Source organism: Dama dama, chromosome 30 (assembly GCF_033118175.1).
Source record: "Dama dama isolate Ldn47 chromosome 30, ASM3311817v1, whole genome shotgun sequence".
Taxonomy (NCBI): domain Eukaryota; kingdom Metazoa; phylum Chordata; class Mammalia; order Artiodactyla; family Cervidae; genus Dama; species Dama dama.
The window spans coordinates 85,513,386-85,525,021 of NC_083710.1; the positions used below are offsets into that span (position 1 = coordinate 85,513,386).

At 42.7% G+C, this 11,636-nt stretch overlaps 1 non-coding gene across 1 annotated transcript; it reads left to right on the forward strand.

Annotated features, from left to right (window-relative positions):
* The first annotated feature begins 9,326 nt into the window (after window positions 1–9,326).
* TRNAC-GCA (transfer RNA cysteine (anticodon GCA)) lies at window positions 9,327–9,398 on the forward strand. Its single transcript has one exon. It is a non-coding gene; the product is annotated as a tRNA-Cys (tRNA).
* Window positions 9,399–11,636: the final 2,238 nt, after the last annotated feature.

Genomic DNA, 11,636 nt, shown 5'->3' on the forward strand with positions numbered 1-11,636 from the left:
TGAAATAAGTCAAGGAAATGGAAATCACCAGCAAAGGGCAGGGAAGATGGTAGGTCCTGACATTTCCAGGAAATAAATTAAATCTGTTAAAAACCAAGCAAACAAGAACTCTTCTAGATTTGAGGTCTCTCTTTGCAGCCTTAGAATTCACCCATCACAGCCTTAATTAAAAGAGAAATGCTAATTAATACATTTGCACTTTGGAAGGGGCAAAATAGTCCCCCTTGATATTTCGCCAAGGAACATTCTCTAATACTGGGTTATTACAGAGATCCAGGAGGATAAAGGCTGAACAGCGCCTAGGAGCTCTGATGATAAAGACGTCTCTGCTCCCCTTTGCTGGAGTCATTTCTGTGGGAGTCCTGGAGGCAGAGAGCAGATGGCAGTTGGGAGAAAAATGCATGGGAGGTGAGGAAGGGAAGGAAGAGCAGGAGGATGTCAGTTTCATCGCGTTCAAGCAGCTTGGCTGAGAAGAGAAAGAAAGCTCAGAGGGTGGGAGCTAGAAAGCAGTATAGGGTTGGAGAGATTCTGTTTATTTATTTCAGTTTGGGAAATAAATGAGGACGCTTGGAAGTTGAGAAGAGAGAGAGAAAATAGGAGAGTGTACAAATGAAAATAAAGAGCCTTCTCTTTTCTCCGTCCTCACTGAGTGATCTTCATAATCACGGTCACCAGCTCTCCATGACCATCCTCTTTCCTGCCCAGACCCCTCACCCGAGTTCCAAGTGGCATGCCCACCAGGACATGCCCGCCTGAAGCTGTGGTTCTCAGTCTTGGTTGACCCTAAAATGAAGATAATCGGGCTTGATGAATTCCAGGGGACTTCCTTAGACCCATGTCCTCTGGACCCCTCCATTGCAGCTGCCCTCTAATTTCTCACCCTCCTCTGATCCAATCTACATGTGCTGCCAGGACAATGTTTCTGAAGCACCTATAATTCTTTTGGTTTAAAATTCTTTAACAATTCTCCATCAGCTACATTTGGATAAACTCCAGACTCCTTGGCTTGGAAGAGAAGACAATCCCTACGAGTCTCTATGCTGCTCGTACCCTTTCTCCATATAGATCTAATTTCCGGCCAGGCCAACTTGTATCTCACTGAACGCATTGTGTGGGCCCTGGAGGGCATCATCTTGTTTTTTTGAGATTCAATCTAAATGCGAACTCTTCTATCATGTGCGTGTGTGTTAGTCTCTCAGCCGTGTACGATTCTCTGCAACCCCATGGACTGTAGCCCGCCAGGATCCTCTTTCCGTGGAATTCTCCAGCAAGAATACTGGAGTGAGTTGCCATTCCCTTCTCCAGGGGATCTTCCTGACCCAGGGATCGAACCCAAGTCTCCGGACCTGCAGGCTGATTCTTTACCATCCGAGCCACCAGGGAAATCCCGAACTCTTCTATCAGAATTTCCTAAATGTTTTCAAGCAGTTAGCCTGGTCTATGCTTGTTTTCTGTGTTCTACTTTTCTTCCTTGCTTTCTCTTGTTTATCTTTCAGCACATGTAGGTCTCCCCCATCCCCAAAACTCCGTGATATTCTTTGCATCTTTAGCACTGCTGGATGTCATATCCACATCCTCCGGAGTATTATAAAAGCTTCACAAGACCAAACTATTCACCATTGTAGTTCAGCACTTTATAGAAATGTCATCTTCTCAAGTTTAATAAAATGCAAATAATATCCTTCCATGGTTAATGTATCTGTGTTCCAGATACACAGTATTATAGAGACAAGTCAGTTATCAGATAACCTAAGGAATCACCTTAATTTTGCAGGACCTCTGTAACAATGGCTAAGGCAGAATTTTAGACCCTTTGATGGAACCAAAAAAAAAAAAAAAATAGTGAATTCTCAAGACCAATAGCATAGCTGATGAGAGAAAAACAATGTGGAATCAGAGAGGTCCAAGACTGAATCTTCATTTAACATCTATAAAGTAAAAGTATCTCATCTTGAAAATGGCACTGCGTCTGGAATGTGCAGACCACTTAATAATGAAGGTTGCAGCTAGACCTTTCTAACTGTCAGTGTCTATCTGGAAGGGGCTGAGGTAACCAGCTCCTGACACTAATTCACACTAACATGTACTGTAGTCATGCCTGCGGCTGCTCTTTAGTCACTAAGCAGTGGCCGACTCTTGGCTACCCCATGCACTGGAGCCCGCCAGGCTCCTCCACCCATGGGATTTCCCAGGCAAGCATACTGGAGTGGGTTGCCATTTCCTCCTCCAGGAAATCTTCCCAGCCCAGGGCTTGAACGAGTGTCTCCTGTGTCTCCTGCATTGGCAGGCAGATTCTTTACCACTAGTGCCACCTGGGAAGCCCCTATATTCATGTCACTAACCTGTTGACATTTCACAAGCTGGTGTCACACTGATCATTTCCATCTAAATATTCAGATACTGCTGCCTCGTATCCCTTGTCTCAAAATATTAAATTTCACCTTCACTCATTGGTGTACACATGAGACATGTTGAGCATGGTGGTAAAACATAGCCAGCTGGGTGAGCCCTTTGGAGTGGGGCGTGTGTCAGATATAGTCAAGGTGTTGGCAGCTCTGGGGCTGTTTTTCACACTAGATTTTGTGATGTGACAAGCAGTCAACATGGTGTTTAGACGTCTTTATTGAATTTGCTACAATGCTGCTTCTGTTTATATATTTTGGTTTTTTGACCTGGAAACTCCTGGGATCTTATCTCCCTGACCTGGAATTGAACCCTCACCCCCTATATTGGAAGGTGAAGTCTTAACCACTGGACCGCCAGGGAAGTCTCAGCATCGTGCTTTAAATTCATGCAGAGAAATCGGCTGTCACCCAGAGAATATTCTGGACCTTTTCCTTTCTCAGGGCTTTCATTCTTCTGCTTTTCCCACGGGTGATCTTACTGTGGAGAAAATGCTTCACTCTGCCACCTGAGGTCTTGAGGAAACTTGCTTTAATCTCAGACATTCCAGTCCCAGAAAGGGGTCTTGGTGCTATGTTCCCCCATCTTCTTTCCCTTTCCTCCTCCTCTTTGTCTTTCCGCATCAGTGGCAAGAAAGAAAGGTTTTCTCCAAACATTTTTTACATCAGATTTTTACATGCCTAGTATGGTCCTTCCAAGATCTGCTGCAATTCTCTCTTCCTTACAAAACTCAGATTTTCTGAAGAGCTAATGGAAAGTCTTTATAAGATTGAATGAGAAGGTTTGGGATATAGCCAACATATGTTCTTGGAACACACAGAATCAATCTCCAAGGAGGGGTTCTATCCATTTCCAGTATCTTCCAGCTCATCGTCTCTGTGGGGGCAGTCCAAACGTCCATCTGCCTACCCTTCTCTTGTCTCCTGTGGAGTTTTATGACAGCTTCATCCTACTCTCAGTTCACGAGTCTAGAATTCTCAACTCCCATAAGTTCTAGGATATGTTACTTTCAGAGTGTGTTCCCAGTGCCTCTCAGGAAGTCAATGGAAATAGGACTCTGGCAACTTTTTCATGCATAATTTATCCCAGGTGGCTTTGCCATCCCAGCATCTTTGCCTACAACTGACCATCCATTTATGGCATGGAGGATGGTGTGATGTGTTCATGTCACTATGTTTACCCAGATTCTGTCTGGGGTTAAATTGTAGAAATACAGATTGAATCAGTTTTCCCTTACAGTTATTTTCAATTGTTTGAGTTGTTTACCAAACTGATGAAAAATTCTGTAGCAAATGCACATGAACTGAAGACTTCCCCTTGCATTTGAGGGGCTCCAGAGACCCTGAAGCCTCCAGTCTGGGCCCTTCTGCTTTAGAGATGCTATTTTTTTGTGGACAGGTTGCATCTTATTGTTGGAAAATGGAAACAATTTTTTTTTCTTCTTTTTCTTTTCTTCTTTTCTTCTCTGGATTTATTCAGAACTGTTCACAATGCACTTTACCTTTGTGCCCAAAGGTAACAGGTTTGAGAAAATGAAGGGGTTTCAATGGTGATGGCTACTCCAAATTCATAACATATATTCACGTGGTTACTGGTTCAAAATTGGCCATAGTATTAGGAAAGGAATCACGAAGGGACAACATATTAGAAAAATGGGCTTCTTAAACATAAGAAGGCAGACCCTGTATAGATTCCAACTGTAATTACAACTGTGAAAAACACCACGGAAGAAAAATGAAGTAGAAAAAGGTCAGTGGGGGTAGTAGTGACTAATTTCCAGTAAAATAAGTTCAGTAAATTTTGCAGTTGTTGTTGTTTAGTCACTACTCTGCTCCTAACTCTGCAACAGCGTGAACAGCCAGGTTCCTCTGTCCTCCGCTCTCTCCCAGAGTTTGCCCGAATTCAGGTCCGTTGAGACGGTGATGCTATCCAACCATCGCATCCTCTAGTCACCAGAAGTGTAAATAAAATTTACATTTATGATGGGGCTATTTGTCTCATGAGACAGTACTTCACCCCAGGTTTCATTTAAAAGAGTACTGACTACTGGGCTTCAGTCTAGGTGTTTCATTTCTCCCCCAAAGGGTTAGACTCCTGACTTAGAAAAAACATAAGATCCTTTTATGCTCTGTCCATAAAAGCTTCTCTTGTTTGTTTGACTGGTGAGAGTTACAGAACCACGCTGAATCTGTCTCACGCTACCCACCCAGGAAAGGTTGCAAAGGGAAGTTCTGTCAAGTTGCTATTCTTCAATCCATCACAAGATTGTTTCTTTTCCATTGTACACAGCCATGCGCTTTACTGTTTAACCTGCCAAGGCTGAAGCAATTAGGCTCATCCTTTTCTGATGTCCTGGAAGAGCGGGCCGCATGCAGCTCAGCTGCCCTGTGCCAGAGGAAACGCAGTTCCAGCTGATTGCAGGCGTTTTTACAGTGGCCCCCCCCCCCCCCCCGCCGCCCCCAGTTTGAAATCCTCCAAACAAATAAAGCCTGGCCGTGCTTTTTTTTCTTTTAATTTACCCTTGGACTAGAAATCACGTTAGTTGGTTCTGTTTAATGCACTCTACTGATTAATCCATTTGTTTAACTGGATTTGAGCACTTTAAAACCACATCACAGATACAATACCTATTTCTAAAGATTTCTTTTCTAAAAATTTCTTTCCAAGACTTTAAATTTGCTTTTAAATCTCTTCACTGTCTAAGTGATTAGCTTCCTTGAAGGAGACTCTCCTTTTTACCATAATTTCCTTTTCTTCCTGGAAGTGATTGAAGGAATGAAGAGTCCTTGAGATGCTACGAGGATATTAGCTACAGATGATGAGAAAATGGGGGCTGAGCTATGAATTTAGAGGATTTGTCATACGTGGAGATATGCTAGAGAGGGACCATCACAGAAGTCAGGGGATTGCAATGCTGAGTCACACTTTCTCCTTCGTTATTGGTTTAAGAAAACGTTCCCTCTCATGAAGGGAAATTGCTACCAATAGCTACCTATTAGCTGAGTAGTGTTTTCTCTCTTGGTTAAGGTCAAAGACTGAGCCAAATATTCACTCAGAAGCATGAGTAAGGTGGGGAGGGGAGAGAGACAGAGGGAGAGAGAGAGAAAGGGAGAGAGGGAAAGGAGAGGACACACCTTGTGTTGATCTGATCATTAGCATCAAGGATCTATTGAAATTGGCAAAAACTATTTCTTCATCACTTTCTGTCACTTTTTGCCTGTAGGACTGAGTGCTACTTTCGATGCAATAGAGAGAATTTTTCCTTCAGTTGAACAATTCAGAGATAAATGAACGTAAGGTAACTATCAATCCCAGACTGTCTACAAAGGAAGCCACAGAACCAACGTGAAGGAAACTAGGCTAGCTTTGGCTGGGTAAACCAAGTGATGCAGAAACACTCACAGGTTCTTCTAAACGTGGCCTTGGGCTCAACCAGCAAAGCTCTGTATGCAGCTCACCATTAAAGCACTGGGGCAAGGCCGCTCCTTTTTAAAATTTACTTTTATTGGAGTGTAGCTCTTTACAATGTTGTGCTAGTTTCTGTTGTATAGCAATGTGAATTAGCTATATGTGCACATCTCTCTCTCTCTCTCTTTTTTTTTTTTTTTTTGCATTTTCTTCCCATTTAAGTCACCACAGAGCATTGAGTAGAGTTTCTTGTGCTATGTTGTGTATGTCAATTCCGATTTCCCAATTCATCCCTCCTTCCTCCCCTGTATCCATACATCTGTTCTCTAAGTCTGTGTCTCTATTTCTGCTTTGTAAACAAGTTCATCTGTAGCATTTTTATAGATTCCACATATAAGCCTTATTATATATTTGTTTTTCTCTTTCTGACTCACTTCACTTTTGGGTCCATCCATGTCTCTGCAAATTGCACAGTTTCATTCCTTTTTATGGCTGAGTAAAATTCCATTGTATTCATGCACCACATCTTCTTTATCCATTCCTCTTTTGATAGACATTTATGTTTTTTCCATGTCTTGGCTACTGTAGATAGTGCTGCAATGACTATTGGGGTGCATGTATCTTTTGGCGTGCATGTGCGCTCAGTCGGGTCCAACTCTTTGCAACCCCATGAACTGTGGCCCGCCAGGCTCCTCTGTCCATGGGACTTCCCAGGCAAGAACACTGGAGTGGGCTGTCATCTCCTTTCTGAATTACGGTGTTCTCCGGATGTGTGCCCAGGGGTGGGATTTCTGCGTCATACAGTAATCTGTTTTGAGCAGTCTTTAAAGAAACCTCCAAACTGGTTTCCATAGTGGCTGGACCAATTCACATCCCCATCAACAGTGTAAGGGGCTCCCTTCTCTCCACACGTTCTCCAGCACGTATTGTTTGTAGACTTTTTAATGATGGCCATTCTGACCCGTGTGAGGCGGCCCCTCATTGTAGTTTTGATTTGCATTTCTCTAATAATTAGTGACGTTGAGCAGCTCCTCATGTGTTTGTTGCATCACCACTCATCTTTAAATGCCTTTACCTAGGGACCATTTCATGCTGCTTTCACAATTATTATGGGGTTAGATGTCATGAGTTTTGATGATTTTATTTGATTTTTGTGAATTTATTAAAACTGTTCTGAATCTCAGTAATTTACATATAGTTCTACTTTAGAGGAGTAAAACTGAAATATGAGAAGGTATCAAAGATAGGAAAATCAAGGCAGTCTATAGTCTCTTAATTTTTTAACTAAAATTTCAGGATTTTCATGGAAATTTCTCAGCATTTTCCCGCAGTTGGTAGATACAGTCATTCACCCTCTTATCCTTAGTGCAGCTTTCCAGAAAAACAAAAGGGAGACTAAAAACAATTCAGCTATCAACTCACCTTTTATGTATTTTTAAAAGGGCTCTATTTTGTTTTAATCTTTCAGAAACTTTTCTTCATAGTCAAGAAATCTTGAAAATGATTATATTGAACAAGAGAGATCATTTTCCTCTGAAGTCTCAAGTAAAAATTGGCAGAATGCCCTTTCTCATCAGTTAGAAGAGATGCTATTTAAGTAATTGTGTCTCATTCTTCATCTGTCTAGGAGTTATCTGTGTTCTCACAGGCTCTTTTTCCTCAGCCATTGTGAAAACCTCTTACACAGTTTTAATTTCACCTTCACCTCTCCTGCTAATTGGTCATTACATACTCTTGAATCAAGGAAAGGTGAAATCTGCTCTTGAGTTAAAAAAAAAAAAAAAAAGCAAGTTAAGGACATCGGACTATTGATCTTTCCGAAGGCTGTCTGCGGTCCTAATCACGTTGATCAGCATGTAGGGGCTGCCGGAAGTAAAGGAGAGCGGAAGTGCCCTCCTTTATTTTCTTTTCTTAAATAGCATCCTGTTGCCAAGAGACTCTGTCAGCTCCCACACGTGCTGCTTTAAGACAGCCCGTCCTAATCAAGAGTCAGTCTGGGTACAGGACACTTGCCGGGTTTTCTTCTGAAACAGTTCCGGACTCTTCTTTCGGCTCTGTGAACACGTGGGCATCGGGGTCATCTTTTAAGTCGTCGCCTTGGTTCCAGGAAGTCCCCGCCGGGTAGGAATCACGCAGTGAAAGCCTGAATTCTCCTCCCTTTGGTCAGAACTCGAGTTCTGCTGGGTCACCCAACCTGCTCTGCGGAGAGGAGAGCGGTGTAAAGTGAGACACGTGGGTCTCCCTCACTGCCTTGAAGGGGAGAGAGGAAATCTTTCCATGTGACAGGCTTCTGATGGGAGGTATTTCCCGAAGCGGAGAGTGAGCAAGAGGGATGGAGTGGAAACTTGGGCATAAAAATAAAGGAATGCATGGTCAACTTTTTATATTCTAAGAAGCTCTAAATATAGCTTAAAAAATGCTTAAAAGCCACATGGGCCATGCCAGTACATGACTGTAGATTGGAGCAAGGTCTGGAGGGAAGTCATAGCTGAACCCTTTCCATGGCAATTTTCATGATCTGTTTAGATAGTAGAAATATTTTAATTTTTTTCATAGACATAGCATATTAACAGAAAGTATTGTGTTCTGAAAAGCTACCGCAAAAGTATTTCTGTACATGCCGTGAAAAGTGAGTCTAGCAACAGTCAATTTCTACAGCATCTACTATCAGGTCAGAAGAAAGTTTATTTTCATCTCAAACTTCAAACTAACTCAAAAACTAAAGTAATATTATGCTTTATTAATGGGCAATCTTATTTGTTTTTTTCTTTTTCAATTTCTCTCATTTTAAAAATAAATTTATTTTGAATTGGAGGATAATTACTTCACAATATTGCGTTGATCTCTGCTGCACATCCGTGTGAGTCAGCCATAGGTTTACATACGTCCCCGGCCTCTTGAACCTCCCTCCCCTCCCTGCCCACCGCTCCCCGTTGTCACAGAGCCCCAGTTGGAGTTTCCTGAGTCATATAGCAAGTTCCCATTGGTTATCTGTTTTACATACGGCAGTGTGTATGCTTCCATGTTATTTTTTAATTTTATGTACACTTATTTATGGCTGCTCTGGCCATAAATAAATAAGCTAGTTGTGGCACACAGGCTCGAGAGAGCATGGCTTCTGTAACTATGGCATTCAGGCTCTCTAGTTGCAGGGTGTGGGGCTAGTTGCCCTATGCCATGTGGGATCTTAGTTCCTTGACCAGGGATTGAACCCGTGTCCCCTGCATTGGAAGGGCGATTCTTAACTGCGGGACTGCCAGGGAAGTCCCGCATGATCTGTTTTAGCCTACCAAGCCCGCTTTGTGTGTGCCCAGCACTGTCAGGCTGGACACCGCAGGACACAGACTTACAGGCGCTGTCCACCTCTTCTCTGTTCTTCCTGTTCATCTTTGCGGTGGCTTATCGTATGTGTCCGTTCACTGACCACTGGGCCCAGCTATATAATAAGTATTACTGAATATTTCTGTGAGGCTGTTTGTGGGTAAGATTAGCATTTAAGTCAGAGGACTTTGAGTTCCCTGGTGGCTCAGTCGGTAAAGCATCTGCCCGCAGTGCAGGAGACCCAGGTTCGATCCCTGGGCCGGGAAGATCCCTGGAGAAGGAAATGGCAACCCACTGCAGTATCCTTGCCTGGAGAATTCTGTGGACAGAGGAGCCTGGAGGGTTACAGCCCACGGTTTCGCATGAGTTGGATACAACTTAAGAGACTAAACCACCACTTTGAGTAAAACAGATTGCTCTCCATAAAGTGGGTGGGCCTTGTCCAATCAGTTGAAGGGCTGACTAGAATAAAAGACTGGCACCCCCTGAGCCAGAAGGAAATTCTCTAGCCTGATGGCCTTTGAACTTGGATTGAAACAGTGGGTCTTCCGCGGTCTCCAGCATGCAGGCAAGCCTGCAGAATTTGGATGTGCCTGCCCTCATTGTCCTATGAGCCAGTTCCTTAAAATAACTATTTCTCTGCAGACACATGTCCTATTAGTTCAGTTTCTCTGAAGAAATCTGACAAACACACTCCTTGTCCCCCTTCCCTCTTTTCCTCAACTCATGTTGCACCCATCAAATGTTTTCCATTGGCCTGAGGTCATGGCGATACAAGAATCTCTTAGGCCAAATATTATTTTCCCCCACAAGGAAGAATGAAAAACTAGAACTGACCCTGAAAGTAGCATGTGTCCCCAGTTGACACTAAAATCAGTGAAATCTTTTCTAGATATTTATGACACTTATATACCAGTTGTTAATCCATTCATTTCTAGAGGATATTTAAATAAGATATAATGTGTATTTTGTTTTATCTTATTTTAATAAAAGTTTATAATTATTTGAACAGCTTATCCCTGAGAAGATAATGGAAGAAAAAGAAAATCAAAGTCGAGTGTCAGAGCTGTATGGCCTGAGGAGATTGTGGGGAACCTTGCTGAGGATCTGGTACACCAGAAATGGTCACCACACAGCATTTCTGCCCCCCACCTCTTACAGTACCAGGTCAGAGTGACCTCATACTACTGCTTAATTTAAAAAATCCTTTGCAGACCCCCTTCTGTCAGGTGGATCCACTCCAGGGCATGTATTTGAGCCTTTAAAAATCTTCACTCTCTGGATAGGAAGCTAGATTCTCTCCATCTCTCCCTTCCCAACCCCACTCTACTTCAGCCCCACTAGGTTACTGAACTTCTCCCAAAGATCATCCACTCCTCTGCCTCTATGTGGACACTCCATCAGCCTGGATGCCCTCTCTCCCAGCCGGAGACACCTACTAACCTGGAAAATCTCAGCACAGATATTTCATATTACCGGAGACTTTCTCTGAAAGCTGTATTCAATTTTTCTCTAAAAAGTATTACATATTTTTATAAAAATATTTTTGACAAAGGGCCATTTGCTTATGTGTATGTCTACCTCTCCACCGTTAGCTTTGGAACCTTTTCAAGAAAGTGACCATCCCTGATATATCTTTGCACACAGTAATACCTGACAATAAATGCTCCATTAAAAGTGAAAAGGAGCGTGTGCCCAGCTCTGACAGTGGTAGCTTGATAATAGTGTTAACAAGTAGTCCTTTCAGTACTTTCAAATTTCTCCCACTCACATGAGGATAATGGAAGTCTTTGCAACAGAAATATCAAAAAGAAAGAAAGAAAGAAAAGTACAGACAAATAACAGAGTTCCGTATTGTGTAGAGAATTTAAACCTTAAACTCATTACGTTTTTAGGAGTTAGAATGAGCATTAGCAGAGAGATTAAAAACTAAGAACTGAAATTATCACCAAGAATGGAGAAGCATGGAGGGCTGATCCTACCCCATCTCCAAAAGAAGGAAAGCGGGAAAAAATAAGAGAATAGGAGGCCCCCACTGAAGGAACTAGTCAGGCATGTCCAACAGCAAGAGGTGGAGAGAATTTCGGAGAGGCAGATTCTCAAGGCTGAAACTCTTTAAATCTCTTACAGACAAGATTTGGAATAACAAACTTCAAGTCCACTTCAGCACTTGAATTTCAGAGCAGTTCTCTTTCCATATCCAAAGGTATTCTCAGCTCCTTATTTTGAGACTCTGTATCAGTTTTAAATTGTTGTTGTTGTTCAGTTGTCAAGTCGAGTTTGAGTCTTAGCAACCCCATGCACTGCAGCACGCCAGGCTTCCCTGTCCCTCACCATCTCCTGGAGTTGGCCCAAGTTCATGTCCATTGCATCAGTGATGCCATCCAACCATCTCATCCTCTGTTGTCCCCTTCTCCTCCTGCCCTCAATCTTTCCTAGCATCAGGTTCTTTTCCAATGAGTCAGCTCTTCATATCAGGTAGCCAAAGTATTGGAGCTTCAGCT